The 18,172-nt window shown below is 42.1% G+C and overlaps 1 protein-coding gene across 4 annotated transcripts in view; it reads right to left on the minus strand.

Moving 5' to 3' along the window:
* ASTN2 (astrotactin 2) overlaps positions 1-18,172 on the minus strand; it is an 826,144-nt gene that overhangs the window by 484,079 nt on the left and 323,893 nt on the right. The gene's annotated exons all lie outside the window — the stretch shown is intronic.

Here is an 18,172-nt window from a genome sequence, read left to right on the forward strand (position 1 = left end):
CATACTCCTCTGTACAAAAGCACATGGGGATGTCCATGGTTGATGAGGAGCAAGTTGCCAAGAATACGTAGGATCTTATCTCAAGTTTCAAACAAACAGCAATTCAGGGTGTGTGTGTGTTTAGGGGTAGCAAAAATTCTGGAAGGATATATATCAAAAGAGTCATCAAGCCAGTAGAGTAGAACCAGAAATATGAAAGAGGGCATATTTAACATTTAACTCATTCACTCTTGTATTACTTTTGTAATAAGAGTACTGATGCTGTTACTACTACTATTACTACTAGTGTAATAACAATAACTTCAGAAGGTTTGGGGAAGAACAAAAAACAGAATTATGTTTGAGTATTGAGTCAAATACATAGTAGGTGACCAAAATGTGCTTGTTATTTCTTTCTTTGTCCCTGGCCACCAAGGAATGTGTTCTCCCTCCCTTGGACTAGGAGAGACATTGGAGGAAGGCAGCAATTGACTAAATGGTCTGCTCCCTTGTCCCATGCGTGTCCTTCCTAGTCCATCACCTTGCCTTTGCTCAGGTTGGTCCCATATCATGGAGCATCCTTCTTACCATATCTATCCTCCCAGGCCCAGCCAAAGGCAAACTCGTCCTTTCATGGTCCTCTTACCTGGAAGTGACTTGTCCTTCTTCTGTCCTTGATGGCCTGGCATATGCACATTTCTCCTTCCATCAGTGTCATTACTATGCATGGATGATGGTACTTTCAGCTATTAGAAGCATACTATCTTAGATGCTATCAAATGGAAATGGAAGCAACAAACCACGCAGTTCTCTCCCCACACTCTCCAATGGTGCTTCAAGTTTCACCTGAGACTCACTAATAAGCCACAATAATAGGCAATTTTTGTTTAGCGTTTACGACACTGTGTAAGACCTTTACATCCAATATCTCACTTGATCCTCACAGCAGGAATATTAGAGGTTCTGGAGTCAGCCAGATCTTGTTCAGCAGCTGTGTGAGCTTGGGTATACTTACTACCTCTTTGGGGCTCAGTTTCTCCATTTGAAAAAAAACAAGAAAAATAACAGTAATCACCTCTAGGGTTATTGTCAGGAAGAAGTAAATTAATGAATGTAAAATACTTTTTAGAGTGGTTGGCATTCAATTACACTATACGCTGTGTACCCTGCGTGCATATATGTTCTACAGAGTTGTTATCATTCCCATGTCACAGATGAAGTGTGGAAGGTGGTAAAGATGTTTCTTGCCCAAGTAACAGCCAATTATTTAATTACAAAACCTGTGACTAGAGTCCAGGTGTCCAGACTCTGGGTATTGTGCTTTCTCTACTCATTTTACTTCTCAGCAGGTTGGTTACTGTGATGAAGCCTGAATGTACTGATTTATACTGTCAACAAAGGTTTATTGAGCGCCATACATACACCAGGCCTGGTGGTAAGAAGTGGGTATTTGGCAGGGAACAAAAAAGAGCATTATAACACTTGGCTGTAGAGAGCGTGCAATGTTGAGTAGGAGATGAGCATTAAACACAGCAACCTTTGCATGACTACAACCAAGAAGCAGTGCTATGGAGAAAGAAATAGCTGCCATGAGGACCCAACAGGGCGTGTTATGTGTGTGTGTGTGTGTGTGTGTGTGTGTGTGTATTTTAGGGTAGAGAAGGGAGCGTGGTGGTATCAGTGAAATAATGTTCTTTGCAAAGAAAATAAGATATGTGAAGTTTCTGAGAGAGAAAATTGGCTGGGTTCTGTTTTCACTTGGAACTAACAGTATAGCAAATGATGCTGGCTAAACCAGGGGATATATAGGACAATTGGTGTATACTTATGCTTTTGCTTTTAAACTTAATTGTCCTTTCTGGGGTGCTAAGTATCTGAAAGAGCACAGTTAAATAGCCACACCGTGATTCTGTGAATCTGAACCAAACCCCATGGTGCAGTTTCACAGTTTACACAACAGGAACGGGCATTAGCAGAGGGCGCATAAAAACCCCAAAGTAAACTAACATAATTTCACTTATGCAGAGGACTAGTCAATTTTCTAGATTTTTTGTGGTTAAATTCATTTGGATGATGAGGCTCCTCTGTCCTTTTATGGAGAGAGAGTCGAGTGCAGTGTTTAAGAGCAGGAATAAGGGGGCAGGACACCAGCATTCACATGCTGGCCATGCCACGAACTAACCAAGTGATGATGACCCAGTTCAACGGGCCTTGGTTTCTCAGCTTTAAAACTATGGATAATAAGCTCAGAGGAATGGGGGAGGTAATATATGTAAATTAGATTGCATTGTTTCAAATTACTCACTTTTAATGTAAAGGAGGTAATACGTGTAAAGTGTTTAAAACAGTACCTGGCACGTAATAAATGCTTAATAAGTGTTAGCTATTCTTATATTATTTTTACCTACATGTATTTGATAATCCTATTGTGAAATACAAGGGAAGGTTGTCTTGTTCAAATACAGTTTGGCAAAAACAAACACAATAACCAAGACTCCTGCTTAAGCAACATAATAGCTTTGGATGTAACAGTGTAAACAAAAGCTCATTCTGTGACTCATTTCTATTTTCTTAATTGCCTGCTCTTGCTCTGGACCCCAGCCAGGAGTCAGTCTTCAGCCCCGTCATGGGGACACACACATCAGATTGTGTGTGCGCTTAAACGCACAGCTCCTGTTGCTTCTGAGGGCTGCAGAGAAATGACATTAAAAGTGAGTGATTTGAAACAACTGAAATTTAATTAAAAACAAAATTAAAAGTTGTTCCAAGCCAGGCGCTTCAGCCAGCAAGACTCAGAGGAAATTAGTAAGTGCTGCTAATAGCTGGATCCAATTCACAAGCCTCTATGAAGAGACAGTCAGAGGAAAGAAGATGCATACTCTTTAGATAAAACAATTAAAGATCATGTCTGAGGAATAATCATGAACAGTATCCCAGGGCAAAACAGAACCTTATTTGCTGGTGTGTTTCTTTTTGACTTTCTCATTTCCATTATGGGAAAATGCCCTGAGATTCCCCAAGTGGCATCTTTCCTTTTGGCAACAGAGAATGACACTGATTTTGAAATCTAGACTTAAACAAGCGGATGGGGGGCAAATTCCTTTTACAAAATAATTACCACCCACTGCCTGAAATTCCACCTTACCGATGTGTTTGTCCTTTGAAATTTCAAATACTCAGTTTGCTTAGTAAAATTCTAATCCCCCTCAAATTATAGGCCTCAAATAATAAGCCGACAAGTGTGGGCTGGGAATTGGGGACTGGCTGCCAGGATTGTTAAATGAGCTGGTTTTGGGGTGCCATCAGATGAAATTAGAATGGGCAGTGGGGCTGCGTCTGAGAAAGAGCATAGAAGTGGTTCCCAGAGAGAAGTCAATCTGACCCTGCGTCTAAGCACAGCATGGAGACAGGCAGAGGAAAAGAAGCAAAAATTATATCAGGAGCCAGGAAGATACAGGAAATGAGCTGGGGGCAAAAAATGAGGGGAGAAGAGAGAAGTCAGGGGGAGAAGTAAGCAGAGCTGGGATGCTGAAACTTATCATGAGTGTTAACTGGCCAGGAGTGGAGTGGCCCAGCTCAGCTTAAACACACGAAGTTGAGGCAGGCAGCAAATGTCCCTGAACAAAGGGAAGTTCATGAGAGCCCTACTTTGCTCTGAGGATCAGTTTCCCTTCCGACGGGAAGGCAACAAGAATACCTTTTCTAGAAAAGATCTAGTTCCTGCTCACCTCTGCAACCCTACCTCACTCAGTCTGCCCCAACCACGCCCACCCTGCTCCAGCTTCTCCATCACTCCAGTGGCATTGAAATGCTGTTCCCTCTGCCTGGAACACACTTTCCTCCTTTGCTCTCTGAGTCTCAGAGAGGTCTTCTCTGACCACTATATCTGAGCATGACATCCCAACTCTCCTCTTTGGTTTAACTATTTTACACCATTTTAATTATTTTAACAGCAGCACTCACTTATTTCATTGCCACGATCTACTCTATTATCTGCTCATTTACTTTGGTGTCTGTCTCCTGCCGAGAATGAAAACATTATAAAGGGAGGGGCCTTCATAATGTCTTTTCTGGGACAGCATCTCTACTGCTCCAGGACATATAAGGAACGTGAAATAAATATTTATTCAATGAGTAAATAAGTTCTGGAAAGACTAAATAAAACTTTGTAGGTAAAGCACTTGAGTACACTCCTGCCACATCAGAGGCACGTGATGACTTTTAGCTGATATTTCTATAATTATCTAATATTACATTGATTTGGGTTCTACCAGTGAGCGTGATCCTGGGAGGGAAGAAGGATGGAGACTGAGAAAACGACTGCAGGCTCCAATGCCAACTTGCTGTCCTCACGTTGCTCTCAGAATAGGCAATATTCTGTAAGTAGGTGCTTGCCGTATAGATGGATCCTAACGGGGGCGTGAGCATGGGGAGGCGGTGGCACTGGGTGCTGCTGAGGGCTGACTCAGCACGTTGATCAGGAAGAGGGCAGAAGCTGAGAACAATTCTCTTTTGCACAAACCAGTTTCATCCTATCCTCAAACAAATTCTTTGAGGCGGAGGAGGATGGATCTGTCCAAGTCTAACCGCTCCTTAATGTTCAACGCTACCTCTACTTTTGCCAAAACATCCTTTGAGACCTACCTCAGCGAGAATTATCTTCTTCATCTCCCATTCTCTTCCTAATGTAGCTCTGGAAGCAATGCAGCTTATGTTTCTTGGGCTTGAGATGGGTGTTAAAGAGTCCATTTCATTGTTAGATATTGTGACTCAATTTTTGATTTCAAAATAAAGTTGCAATAGGGATCATAATCACAGTAACAATATTAAACGTGTCAGACTGGTTTTTTGAGGTTGCATTTTTATGTCTTGATGGGGAGTGGATCTAAATATACGAGGTTCCCACTCTATGTTGAATACTGTGACAAAACGGGGAGGCTGTAAATGTGGAAGAGAGTCCTTTCCTGAAAGTTGTTTATGGTTCAGTCGAGTGATAACCAGACAGAGATATAATGGAGCATCATCAGGATTGTGATGAAGGTGAAACAGGGAGCTTTGGGAGCAAAGAACAGGGGCCGCCGCCTCCTCTTCAAAGTCAGAGCAGCCACATCTAAGCTGAATGTCGAAGCACCAGAAGCCAGCAGCTAGGTGGACTGAGCGGAAATGAGGATTAGGCGAAAGGAGAGGAAGCTTTCTAAAGGAACAAAAAGAGAACATGGCCCTTCAGGAAACAGCCATTTTGTTCGGCTAGAGTGCAAGAGAGATGGGAAATGGGCAAAGATAAGGCTACAAATATTTCCCGGCTCTACCATTCCACAATTCAGAATATTGCCAAGCTAGCTACTTTGCAACATGCCCACAGTGTGCCCTCAGCCCTGTAGCCACGTTCTCCCTCTTGAGGTGGCAGAAGCTGCCATTTTTAATTGATTCTATATTTCAAATTTGACACCAGCTCCGATCACTGGGCCCCTGGGCCTCCGTTCAGGCCTCTGCATCCGTGGCAGGTCCTGTGTCCAGCACATTAATGCTGCATTTGAGTCTTTGCAGGAAATGGCCACCTCCGGAGCCTTCACATTCACAGGTCATGTGAGCACCTGTGTGGGAGCCGGGGACTGATCAATCTCTCCTTCCTGCAGCCTGGTCTGAATACTGCGGTGAGATATCACCTGAAATATTACTCGAACGATTCAAACTTTCAGGAGAGCAGCCTTCAGAGATCTGGTGAATTAATTTGGCTCACAGAACACAATGACATCTCTTACTAATAATTTTCATCCAGGCAGGATTTCTGAAGGTCCTACCACTGTGTGCTCTTCAAAGTTGCTTGCACTTCTTTCCTTTTTTTCTACAAGTGTGGCCAAGAGGTGGGTATCTGATTCCTGATCTCACATAGAAAACTTGGTGCACAGGAGTAGAATAGTAATAATAGCTAGCCCTTGAGTGTGTTTACCGTGGGCCAGCCTCCTGCATTTAAGAACCATTTAAACCTCACAATCACAGACTGATTCCCAGCACATGGGCATCCCCGTTTTTCAGAAGCTGAAGCTGCACCTTGGGGAAGGTAGAATTAGGATATGAACCCATGTATGCTGTCCTTGGTGTTCATGGTCTTAACCACCACACTTCACAGCTTGGCAAAGAACATTCTTATTTTGATGTCTGATGTCTCCAACCTCTAAGGGATCCCAGGAGGCAGACACCAATGAGTCTCTGATTCCTTGCCCACCTTGGTTCCTCCTTGTAATTAATTGATGAGTTTCCTTGGTTCTAGCTCTACAGGAACTCCCTGATCTTCACTCTCACTTCTAATGCCCTTGTTCGGACATTAGCACATCGACCTAATGTAACAGCCCCTTCCTAGGTTCCTTACCATCAGCCTTGACCCCTCAAACTTACCTTCTATACCATGGCCAGGCAGTCCACAAATCTTTATTGGACACCGACTGTGTACTGGAGATTGCACAGGAACAAGACAGCTAGCTACAGTCTCTGCCCTTATGGGACTTAAGCAGCATGAGCAGTAGCCATTGTTTGCTGAGTGTTGGCTATGTGCTGCGTGCTTACGAAGTGCTTCATAGGCAGTCATTCAATTGCCGTTTGACGTGGTTTACTGTTATCATCCCATCTCACAGATGAGCAAACAGAGACTTAAGAGATGAAATAAGTAGCTCAAGGCTACACAACTAGGAAACATCAGAGCCAGGTACTGAACTCATGGAGTGTGATCCTACAGCCCAGCCTCTTAGCCAAATTAGACATCGAATAAGCAACTGTAAAAGTGCTGAATGCAGAAAAGAAAAGTTGAGGACCATTTAACAGGGAGACCTAACTTAGAACTTGAGGGTGATGATGATGATGATGATGATGTCAATAAAAACTAATATTACTGACTGCTTCCTGTTTGCCAAACATTCTACTAAATACTTGACAGATATTATCTCATTTAATTTTCCTACGAGGAAGCTATTATTACTATGCTCACTCTACAGATTAAAGAACAAGCCAGAAGGGTTAAGTGATTTGTAAGATCAAATAGCTATGAATTTATAGATCCAGCATTTGAACCCAGATGTGTTTAACTTTACAGCTTGATCTCTTAATTATCATCTTGCATTGCCTTTTATAAGAACAACTGAGAGCTCTACACCCCCCTTGCTAGAAATCCTTCAGTGGTTCCATGACCCCAAACATTTTCATCCTAAAAGTCCAAGACATAAACACCTGCTCTTCCTGTCTGCTCCTCCCATTACTCCCGTTCACTCCCCATGGAGCCCCAGCTGCTCTGCATGCTATCTGCTCCTGCCGTACCGTTGCTCATGCTGTTCTTTGCTTGGAAGAACACCCCTCTGGTCCTTACTCTGTCTCGCCATCTCCAACGGAGCACACACGCTCACTCCAAATCCATGCCCACCTAGCTTCCTCCAACGAGACAATCCTCTTGTTCCCTAAAGCTTTACCCAGATCTGTCGAGCAGAAAACACTCCAGGCTTCCCTGGCAACCTTGCTGACTCTTGTCCATATGCCCACATGGTCCAGATTGTGATCTGCCTTCTATTTTAGTCTTTTGCTTTATAGCTATCCTGTCACTTGAAACAATATGGGTAATCCCTTTGAGGGCATGATTAGCATTTACTGAACACCTGTTATGGGATATTTTTATGTAACTCTCTACTTCATCCTCTTCACCACCCTGGGAAGCAGGGGCTAAGAGCTTCACTTTTACAGATGGTGAAAGGGATAGTTCAAAGAAGTGAGCGGATTCATCCAAGCTCCACAGTTAGTAAGTGGAGGAGTGCGGACTTGAAGCTGAGGTTTTCTGGTTCCCTAACCTCACGTGTCTGTAGTGCTGATTGTGTCTGAGTTTGTCGTAGAGTGTGAGTCCTGGCCCAGAGCAGATGCTTAGCAGTGTCAGCTGAAATCTTAATGTATGGGCTCACCGACAAAGCTCAAATGGGAACAGGGTGAAAGCAGAGGAGGGAATACATGGAAGAGTCAGGAGTGGTGTGGGCTCTGGGGATGACTGCAGCTGAGTGTGAGATTCCCAGGCCTTTAGCAAAGGTTCAGAAAGTTGTCAGAAGTTGCCCCCAAACCCAAGGCTGTGCAGCTGCAGAAATATTTGGCTTATATAATTAAGAGGGGCGGCTGAGGAGGAAGGCCAAACAGCTAGGCTCTGCTGGGCATCAGGGCTCAGGGAGGGTGGGGTGGAGAGGCGGGAGGGATATGCAGGTTTTAACTCTTCCTCTCTTCTCATCATTTCCCCTCTGAATATGATGCATCCTCCCCCTCCCATAGTCTTGCTGACATCTGAAATGTTCAAGGTCCCTTGGCAGTTGAAGCTGGAGGCTAGAGATGGAAAGCATCTTTTCCACTATGGCCTGGTTCTCCACCAGCCCCTTATTCATCCCAGCAGCCTGGGGAGCCCACAGTCCCTGCACAAGCTTGGCTGTGATCCTTCTAAGCTTTCTTCAAATGGCAACTTGTCAGCTGGGAAAGGTTTGCTCTGGTGTGTCTGCTCCCAAGATCCTTGCTCAGGGTTCTCCCTAGCCTTAGACTGGCCCAAACCTGAGTCAGAAGAGAGAAGACTGGGGACATTAATGGGATGGTTGCATAAAGACTCCGAAGGTCATGTACCTAGTGGAATGAGTAAAGGGGGACTCTGAACCTCAGGATTTCTCATCCTACTTTTAGAATGCTAGGCCAGGGAAGAATTTTAAGTACCATCTTGCTCCATTCCACATTTCACAATGAGGAAATTGAGACCTGGAGAAGTAGAGACGCGCCAGAGTCATGGTCGATTTGTGGCAGAGCTAAAACCTGATCTTCATCACTGGATTCTCTGTGTGCCAGATTCTGTGGCCACTATTGAAATAAATTCTGCTCAACCCTTTCCTGCCTTTGTGTTGTTGAGGTGGTCATATAAACCCCTTCAGCTTTGGTTTTCTTTAAATTTAAAAGGAGGATAATGCCTGAAACTACTTCATGAGATAATAGAATTAAATAAGGTCATACTTTGCAAGGCAATTAACACAGGGCCTGGGACTCAGTAATATTCTGTAAATGTTACCAATTAGTGGTGTTATTATCACAATCATGGGAAGGCTTGAATAGCAGGGTCTATGTGAATGCAGTGAAAAGTGTTCATGAGCCCTCTGGGAAGCCGTCATCCATCACCCACCTCCAGGTAAAATCAATGGCTCTAAGGCCCAGCCTAGGTAGTACCTCCTCAAGACATCCTCTCCTTAGCTCCACTCCCCATCTCCAGCTTGGGGTACTTGGCTGTCCCTCCTGTATGTTCCCATAGTACCCAGGACAACCCCTAGTATGACTTCCAACATACTGCATTTCATATTTCATTTCTTGGGTATTTCTCACTACCACCAAACTGAGGTAGGCCAGCAATTGTGTTTTATCCATCTCTGCATCCCTAACATCTGAGCATGCCACAGACATGATGCACAATATGTGTTGACCACAAGAAGGGAGGGAGGAAGGAAGGGAAGAAAACTGCACTATATATAAAGAAGGGAGTGATGTTATTATTAACGAATTTTTAACTATTTAATCTATTCCTTCTGGTTAAGCTAAGCCTCCCTAAAACTGTACCTTCTACCTACCTGGATGTACCCACTAAGACCCCTTTCCAATGTCTTTATTGTCTTTATAAATAATAAAGCTATGAACAAGCATAAAGGAAAAAGTGCAGTATTCTCATAATCAGACCTACTCTCACACTTGGCCATGTGCTTCCACTTTCATCAGCCCACTAACACCCATTGGAGGCAGGGAGTATCAGCACTGCTTTTGGATGAGGAAGCTGGGGCTTGCAGGGATGAATTAATATACCCAAGGTCACAAAACTAGAAAGCAGAAGAACTGAGAGTAGAACTCACATCTCCTGGGCCAGAAATCAAAGCACATAACCTCTGTGCCATGTTACTTTCCCTCTCCCAGCACCACACCACTGCCCTAACCCTCCACCACTTTGCAAGCATCAAGCCAATAAGGAAAGACCATCTAACTCTATAATCTCAAGCTCTATCTCACCAAAGCTCCTATCCATCACTCTCCCTTCCCAGTCAAAAAGCCAAAGTGACTTTTGCTCACAGCAGCAGAATGGAATTATAAATGAGAAGCAATTAAATTTCCCTACCCCTTTCAACCATCCTCTGCCCCCAGTTCCTAGGAACATATTTTTGGACTCAATCTGCTATCAAAACACAGAAATTAGTCTCCAATTTTGGACATCAAACTCAGTTATCCCTTTTGTTAAGAAGGGAAATTAGTAACAATTCATCCTGGTTGGAAGCCAAGCTAACATCTTAGCTCAGCCAGCACAACTGGCTGTTGTGATATCTTTAAAAGCTTGAACATGTTCACCTGCTTAGAATGGTTTTCTAGAGTTTCTTCTCTCTCCAGCCCCTTGTCACTTTTAACCTGGGAGATCGGTTATTATTTAAGGAAGAAATGGCTTGAGCATTTTTTCCTTCCATGGTTTCATGGATTTAGATTTCCTAATGAAGAGGTTTTAGAAAAAAAAATGGATCCCACTCTAGGGGGTATCCAAACCTCTCAGCATCAGCTCCAGGCCACTGCTGAGCAAGTTGCCCATTAAGGATAAGAGGAGGGAGAAGGGGAAAAAGTTTTCACAGTTTATAATTATATTACCAGTTTCATTACAGATCTCATTTTAATTCTGACTGAAAACGAGCCTTGCCTTCTCCTGGCACTCTCTCACATATAGTTATTAAATCTGGGTTGGAGTTCAACCTCTTCTTCCTGATTTCAGCATATTAATATGGTTTATTGGTATTTCATAGCCACCTCCCCCCTGGGTGTCCTGAATCTCAGCTCAATTTATATTTTCCTCTCTTCCTGGGCCCTGGAATAAAGCTTGTTTCATTTTGGTGTTGGGGTGGGGGGAGAAAGGTGAGTCTGATTGGAGTTTCTCATCATTGGAGATTGGAACAAAAACCTTTGGGAGTGAAGTCAATCATAGGAAAGGAAGTAGCCTCAGATTTCTTGCAGTGTCATTCCCCAGAGTACATCTCCTTAGGGCATCTGAGTCCACCTCTCTGCCCTGTTTCCCTTCATTTGTTTCACAGACATAATTTATTACATGTCTACTTAGTCAGAACCCCTTTTACACATCACAATAGGTCAGGACACGAATAAGGTTTGGCCCCTGCCCTTGAGGAAAGTCAAATCCAGCTATTGGAATAATTTCTTCTTCTTCTTTTTTGCATTCAATCAATGCTCTTTTGGAGCACCAACTCTGTTTTGGACGCTGTCCCAGGTGCTGAATATAATGTGCAAAACAAACAAATATAATCTCTATGCTTATGGAGTTTACAACCGAGTCGGACAGCCCAACATTAACTAGATAAGTATATAATTACAAATTGAAATAAGTGCAGTCAAGGAATAGAGCAGGGTTTGAGAGAATGACAAGTAAGAGATCTAACAGAGGCTGGAATATGAAAAGGGGAGGTCAGCCACTGTAGGGTAAATGGAATTTGTCCAGGAGAAACTGAGGAGGTGGGGAGAAATTTTCAGGCAGTGAGAACAACATGTGCAAAGGCCCTGAGGCAGGAGGCAGCCAAGGATATTTAAGGAACCAATGTAGAGAGAGTTGGCATGAGATGAGGCTGGAGAGGCAAGCAGGGGTCTGATCTTGCAGAGACTTACAAGAAATTCAGTCTTAAAACAAGTACAATAAGAAGTACTTGAACAGTTTTATGGGAAGATACAAAATGTTGAGATTTTTCATTTTAAAAAATCACCCTCTTTGCAGCATTGAGAAATGACAGGAGGGGGACTAGATTTAATGCAGGAGGCCAGTTCTTAGGACTATGGCAGTTGTTCCAATGACACATGTATAACAGTGATGCAAAGTAGACTGTAAGGTTATTTTAAAGGCACAAATACAGTTCTAAGTAATTTTCAAGGGGGGAGAGATTATTTCTGACTAGAGTTTTCTTCAGAGAAGTTAGGGTTTGTTTTTTTTTTTTTTAAAGAAGGCTTTCTAGAGGAAGGATAAAATTAAGTCAGGCCTTACAGACGGCTAGGTTTGCAATATATGGAAATTAGGAAGGGTACTTCTAGTGGAGAGCAATGTTTAAGTAAATGTATAGAGGAGGTAGATACAACACAAGACAGCCTATGTGCCTAAACAGCATTAAGTGTGTGCGAAGGAGTTAAGGAAAATTCAGAGGCCAACATGTAGAGCACTTTTATATCTGAACACTTTCCGTGGTGCTCAAAGGTCTGCGATCAACTGAACATCTTAAAACAAAGCCCCAGATGATTTCAGAGAGCAGGATGGCCAAAGAAGTCCTCTTTTCAGATGAGTGGCCTAGCAGTTTCTGACTAGGCCGCCACCTTCGATGTGGTGTAATTTTACTTCCAAGAATTAAAAATGCTCCTCCCATGTATTCAAATCACCACAAACCAGCTCTGAAGTCAATTAGGAACCTCATTCCTCATTAAAGGCACAAAGCCACACATCAGCACACTCTACTGGGTTGAAAGACATGAAGTAGGGGTGAAGGCAAATAAATGTAGACCAAGATTCATTGTATACAATTTTGTGTTCAAAAGCAGCTACACGTGTGGCATATTGATGAACTAGGCCATCCTAATGATGAACATTTCCACTTGATTTCATAGGCTAGTAAAGAATGCTCAGACCCTAAGTTCCTCAGTCATAGGGAACAGAGAAGACCACTTTAGTCCAAACCAAAAAACAATGCTAACAATTTAAGTTGACCTTAACAAATAGACATTTTGGCATAGATATTTTGATGCAATGGGCATCAACATAAAAAAAAGCTTGTGTATGTGTGTGTGTATTTAGTCAAGTAAAATATTCAAGAGACATCCCTGGTCTTCATCCATTCCTGAGTCTCACTCTATTTCTGAGCCCAGGCAAAGAATGTGTGACACACAGGGTCAAGTAGTACAGAATAAACAAACATACCCTGAAAGTCCTAAAAAGTTGTCTTTTTAAAATTTATACTCTGATAAAATGGCTCTGAGTCAAAATATCTCGTACCCAAGTCAAATACGTTCCTTCACTTTTCTTCTATGGCTTCATAAAAATATAATTCATCTATTCTTAGGAAATTCCCTCTCGTTGGGAACTCATTACCTTGCAGTGACCCCCTTCTAATATTGAAAAAATATTATCACAACTACTAACATTTATATGACTTATTGAGCCATTACTAGGTCTCAGGTACCGAGCTAAAAGCTGTATGAGCATTATTTCATTTATTCTTCACAATAACTCTATGAGAAAAGTAGTGCTACTATGCCCACTTTATAGATAATGAGGATGGAGCTTAGAAAGTGAAGACATTTTCAGACTACGGCTGAATATTCTCCCATCTCTGACCACCCTCCTCACCCATGTAGCTCTAATTTTGTTTTATGGGAACTTCCAGAGCAAGTCTACTCCCTTTTCAAGTCAAATAATAATTATCTCGGTCATTTTTGTGTAAGCATGGGGCATGGCAGGACCTTGGGTCAAGGGTTCAGACAGACTTGGGCTTTCATACCTTGCTTCACTTCTGTGTGTTCATCTAGCCAAATCACTTAACATCTCTGAGACCTACTTTCCATGTATGCAAAATAAGGATGCTATAAGTTCTTCCGCGACAATTGAATGAGTACCTCCATGTAAAGTGTTTTGAACACTGCCATTTATAACAGACATGCTCAATAATATTAAGTTCATTTTTTGTCTAGGTTCCTTCAACTCTTTTTATAGAAATATTCTCCTCTATCCTTTCCTTAAGAGGTCATTATGTATCTACAATGTTTTTCCAAACTCTTGACTACAAATCGTCTCCTTTGGATGACTTCCAATACATCATTCCTCTTCTCAAAGCATAAATCCCAGAACAACAGAATAGAACAGATGGAACCATATCACCCACTTAGTCTAGACAACTTATTCCTTTAAAAGTTGTCTCTTCTCCTGGCTCACTATAGGGCCAGAATATTGGGTGAATATATTCTGACTTACATTGGAAGCCGCAAGGGATGCACAAACTAACACTGCAACTAAGATGAGCTTTTAATATTAACCAATAACCAAGCATCAATAATGCTACCTGCATGACAATTTGGATGATGCCCAAATCCAGGCGATCATGGCTGCTTTGTTATAAAACTCATAGTGGACCATTCACACTGTATTCAGTGCTATGGGCAACCACTGTAGTTGGACCATGAGGCAGCTCCTTAATATGACATTGATAAAGTTAAAGATGGAAGAAACTAAAGCCCTTTATCAGCGCACCAAGGGGTCTCAAGGAGTTATTATATCTGTTAGATGGAAGCAAAGTAACACTTATAGAGATATTGGTGCAGCTCTCAAACTTTTGTTAAAGGATCACCTAGAGTTCTTGTTAAGAATATTAACACTGGGTTCCATTCATAGAGAAGTTGATTCACTAGTTCTGGGGATCATCAGCCCAGATGACTCAAATGCAGATAACTTCTAGGCCACAGCTGAAAATAAAGTACTAATTTCAGTAAGTTTGGACCCAAACCTAGTCCATCTCTTTGCTTGTGCTTAGCAGGGCAAAAAGTCACTAGCAGCCTTGAGAAGGTCTACATAAAGGAAGGGGTGATATTTGCCAAGGGCTTGGATGGGGGCTGTGTCAGTATTTATTGCTCTTGCCAGCTGGGCTCTGGACAAGTACTATATCATGATGACCTTTCCATCTAATGGGCAGTAATCATCAAGTATAACTACGTTGTAACACATGCGCAGAACTCATTTTCTTCCTGAAAACCAGACCCAGTACTCAGCCTCCTACAATACTTCAGCACCATGGAGAGCCCAAAGTACAGGGTAGGCTGAGAGCTCTCTCTACTAAGAAAGTGCTGCAATTTGGCAGCTTAAGGTTCATGGAGGGAGATGAGAAAGATGAGAGCTGTGTCGGCCATGGTCTCTGGGTGGCCATGTCTTAGTGGAGTCCCTCCCATTTGATGGAGGCTGCTCTCATCCTGATAGGCCTCATTATGACGTTGTTGTTGTTTATAACTCAACCAGAGGCCTTAAGTGGGGACCTATATTATGATCTGGGTATATAAACATACATTAAAAAAATCATTGAACTGTACACTTGCAAACTGTTTTTACTATATTTATGCTATATCTCAATACATTTATAAATATTAATGCCAAGTGCTGATAAGGGTTCAGGAAAATAGGCACCATCATGACTTCTCCTCTTGCCTCTCTGCATTACACTCTCATATCTCCCGAAATCAGAGGTAGTCTAAACCGTATAAAGTGCTCTTTGTTAGATCCTGCTCCACCCCTATAGAAACTAGATTCTACTCCTTTCAAATCCTAGTTTCCTATCTGTCAAATGGGGATAATAAAGATAACTTTGGAGAGCGGGTGGGGGAATGGAATGAGCAATGTGCATAGCTTATACACCCTCAGGAGACATTGGCATCATGCTGGGGGAGGTCTGCTTGCCTATAACTACTAGACAGCCATCCACCTGAATTCAACTATTAGCCGCTCTCAAGATTCTTGCTGATCCCCAGAAGAGTGAGGATCTTCAAGTGTTAATGTCTTCCAGTGGGAGTCACTTTCTTGGGAGTAGGGGATGGCATATAATGGGCTCCCTGTTCTATTTTCCTAACTGAGAATAGCTACTCTCATCTATTTAGTTTCTTATACTTCTTGTCCTGCCATGTCCCAGTTTCTGATGTCTCTTCTTTAATGGATTATTTTAGGAATAAGAGTAAAAACAGCTGCTATTTATTGAGCAAGCACAATGTTTTAGATACTCTACTGGTATTTTATACACATTATGTCATTCAATTTTTTTCAAAATAATCCTCATTTTATAGATGTGAAAAATGAGACTCAGGAAGTTTAACTGACCCTCCCACATTTCACAGCAACTAAACAATGGAACTGAGATTTGAACCCAAACATGTAACATTTCAAAGGATATATCCCTAACCAAGATGTTATTGCATGTAGGCAAAGGGAGTTCCATTATGCCTCAAGACTGAGACACTCAGCTAGGTCTTCCTAGTGTCACCTGCCATGTTTGATCCATCACTTCTTTAGCACTTGTACACTCTGTGGTTATTTCCAAATTTTCTCTGATCTCTATGAATTCTCTGCCTTAGCTCTCCTTGACTCAGTCTCTCCTTTCTGCTTAGAGATCTAGATGAGAATCCTGCAGAACTATTCATAAATCTGCTTTAATTCAGGCTCCACTCATTCACTCAACACATATTTATTCAGCATCCATCATGGATCAAGCAGTGTGCTTGTCACTAGGGATGCATTATGTCTCCCAGAGGACACAACTCCTGCCCTCACAGAGATTCAAGGCAAGAGAAAGAAACAGACAAGTCTACAGGCAGTTATAAAGTTTTAAGTTTATGATACAGGTCAGAATAGGGACCATCAAGAAAGGGAAACTTTTAATTGGCCACATTTTTGTCTATCCTTCCAAGAGATGACAAAAGTTTTGCAGTTTTCTTGTATGATCCCTTGATTTTGTTATTTCCTAGATGTGTGCTATCTGAAAATCTGATAAATATGGAATCACAGGCTTCACACTAATCCTATGAGATAGGTATTACTATCATTCCCTTTTCACAGATGCAGAGACTGAGGCTCAGAGATGTAAGTCATCCACTTGGCTACAGAAGTGGCAGATGACAGCACAAGTATTTGAATTCATGTTTGCATTATTCTATAGCCTCTGCTTTTAGCCAGTAAACTCATTACTATGACCATCAGCATTTCACTTAGCCTTTTAGTGCTCATTTCTACATGCATGAAAATAAATATTCAAAATTTGAATGTGCCTCTAAAGCCTAACATTCTATAGCAGTGACTGGCGAGGATAAAAGGTAAGGTCACATGGCTTCAACAGTGGTCAAAATTTGCCCTATTGGTTTTTCCAACCTCATAGTTCATCACTGTTATTCTCCCATCCCCATATTCCAGCCACATTCAGGTTCTGGCAATTCTTCCAGTTCCAGGCTCCATGAGCCCAGGTGCCTAGCTGCGTCTGCAAATTTTGTTATTTCTGCCTCCCTCTGCCATCCCTCTGTCATCTCACACTCACAAGTTTGCCTGTCTATGGGCACATTTGATTTGATGGGGACAAAACAAAAGTCTTGTGCTTAGGTCAGAAAATCAACTGAATGTATAGAAGATGAGACATACTGAATTTATTTGCAATTTAAGTGAAAAACAAGTTGGAGTTAGTTCCCTATGGTGAAGCGGAAGCAATCATAGAATGCATTAATAGAAGTCTGGATTTTTCAGAGAAAGGAGGTGGAAGTTCCACTTTGGAAAGAACATACGGAGGGGATTGATGTTAAGTTCTGAATACTGCAACACAAAAACTGGAGATAGGGGTCGGCCTGGTGGCGCAGTGGTTAAGTGCGCAGGTTCTGCTTTGGCGGTCCGGGGGTTCGTCGGTTTGGATCCCGGGTGCAGACATGGCACTGCTTGGCAAGCCATGCTGTGGCAGGTGTCCCACATATAAAGTAGAGGAAGATGGGCATGGATGTTAGCTCAGGGCCAGTCTTCCTCAGCAAAAAGAGGAAGATTGGCAGCAGACGTTAGTTCAGGGCTAATCTTCCTCAACAACAACAAAAAATGGAGATAAAATTGAGCTACGTTGAGATAAGGCTGATAAATACAAATTAAGGATCTCAAAAACATTCAATACACACCTAATTGGAAAAAGATTAAAAAGAAATAACGGTACTAATATGGTGCTAAATGTCAGAAGGGTGGTTATCTCTGGGAGGGCATTTACTGGGAGGGGACATATGGAAGCTGAAAGTGCTGGAAACATTTTCTGGTTCGATCTGGGTGAACTTTTACATAAAAATTTATTAAGCTGCATGCTTAATATGTCATCTTTATTGTATTTATGATAACCTCAATACAGTTAAAAATAGTAATGTCAAGTGTTTGGACAGCATTTGGAGAAACGACGCCATCATATCACACACTCAAGAATATAAACTGGAACAACTTTCTAGAGGGCACTTTAGCAATAGATATCGAGCACGTTAATCAGTTTCTTGGACCATGCTTGGCGAATGATTATAGTGACTACAGCGTCTCATTAATTCAAATTAATTGGGTGAAGAGTAAATGGTAGGATATAACATACTTGTAAACTAC

This window comes from Equus quagga, chromosome 1 (genome assembly GCF_021613505.1).
Source record: "Equus quagga isolate Etosha38 chromosome 1, UCLA_HA_Equagga_1.0, whole genome shotgun sequence".
Classification (NCBI taxonomy): Eukaryota; Metazoa; Chordata; class Mammalia; order Perissodactyla; family Equidae; genus Equus; species Equus quagga.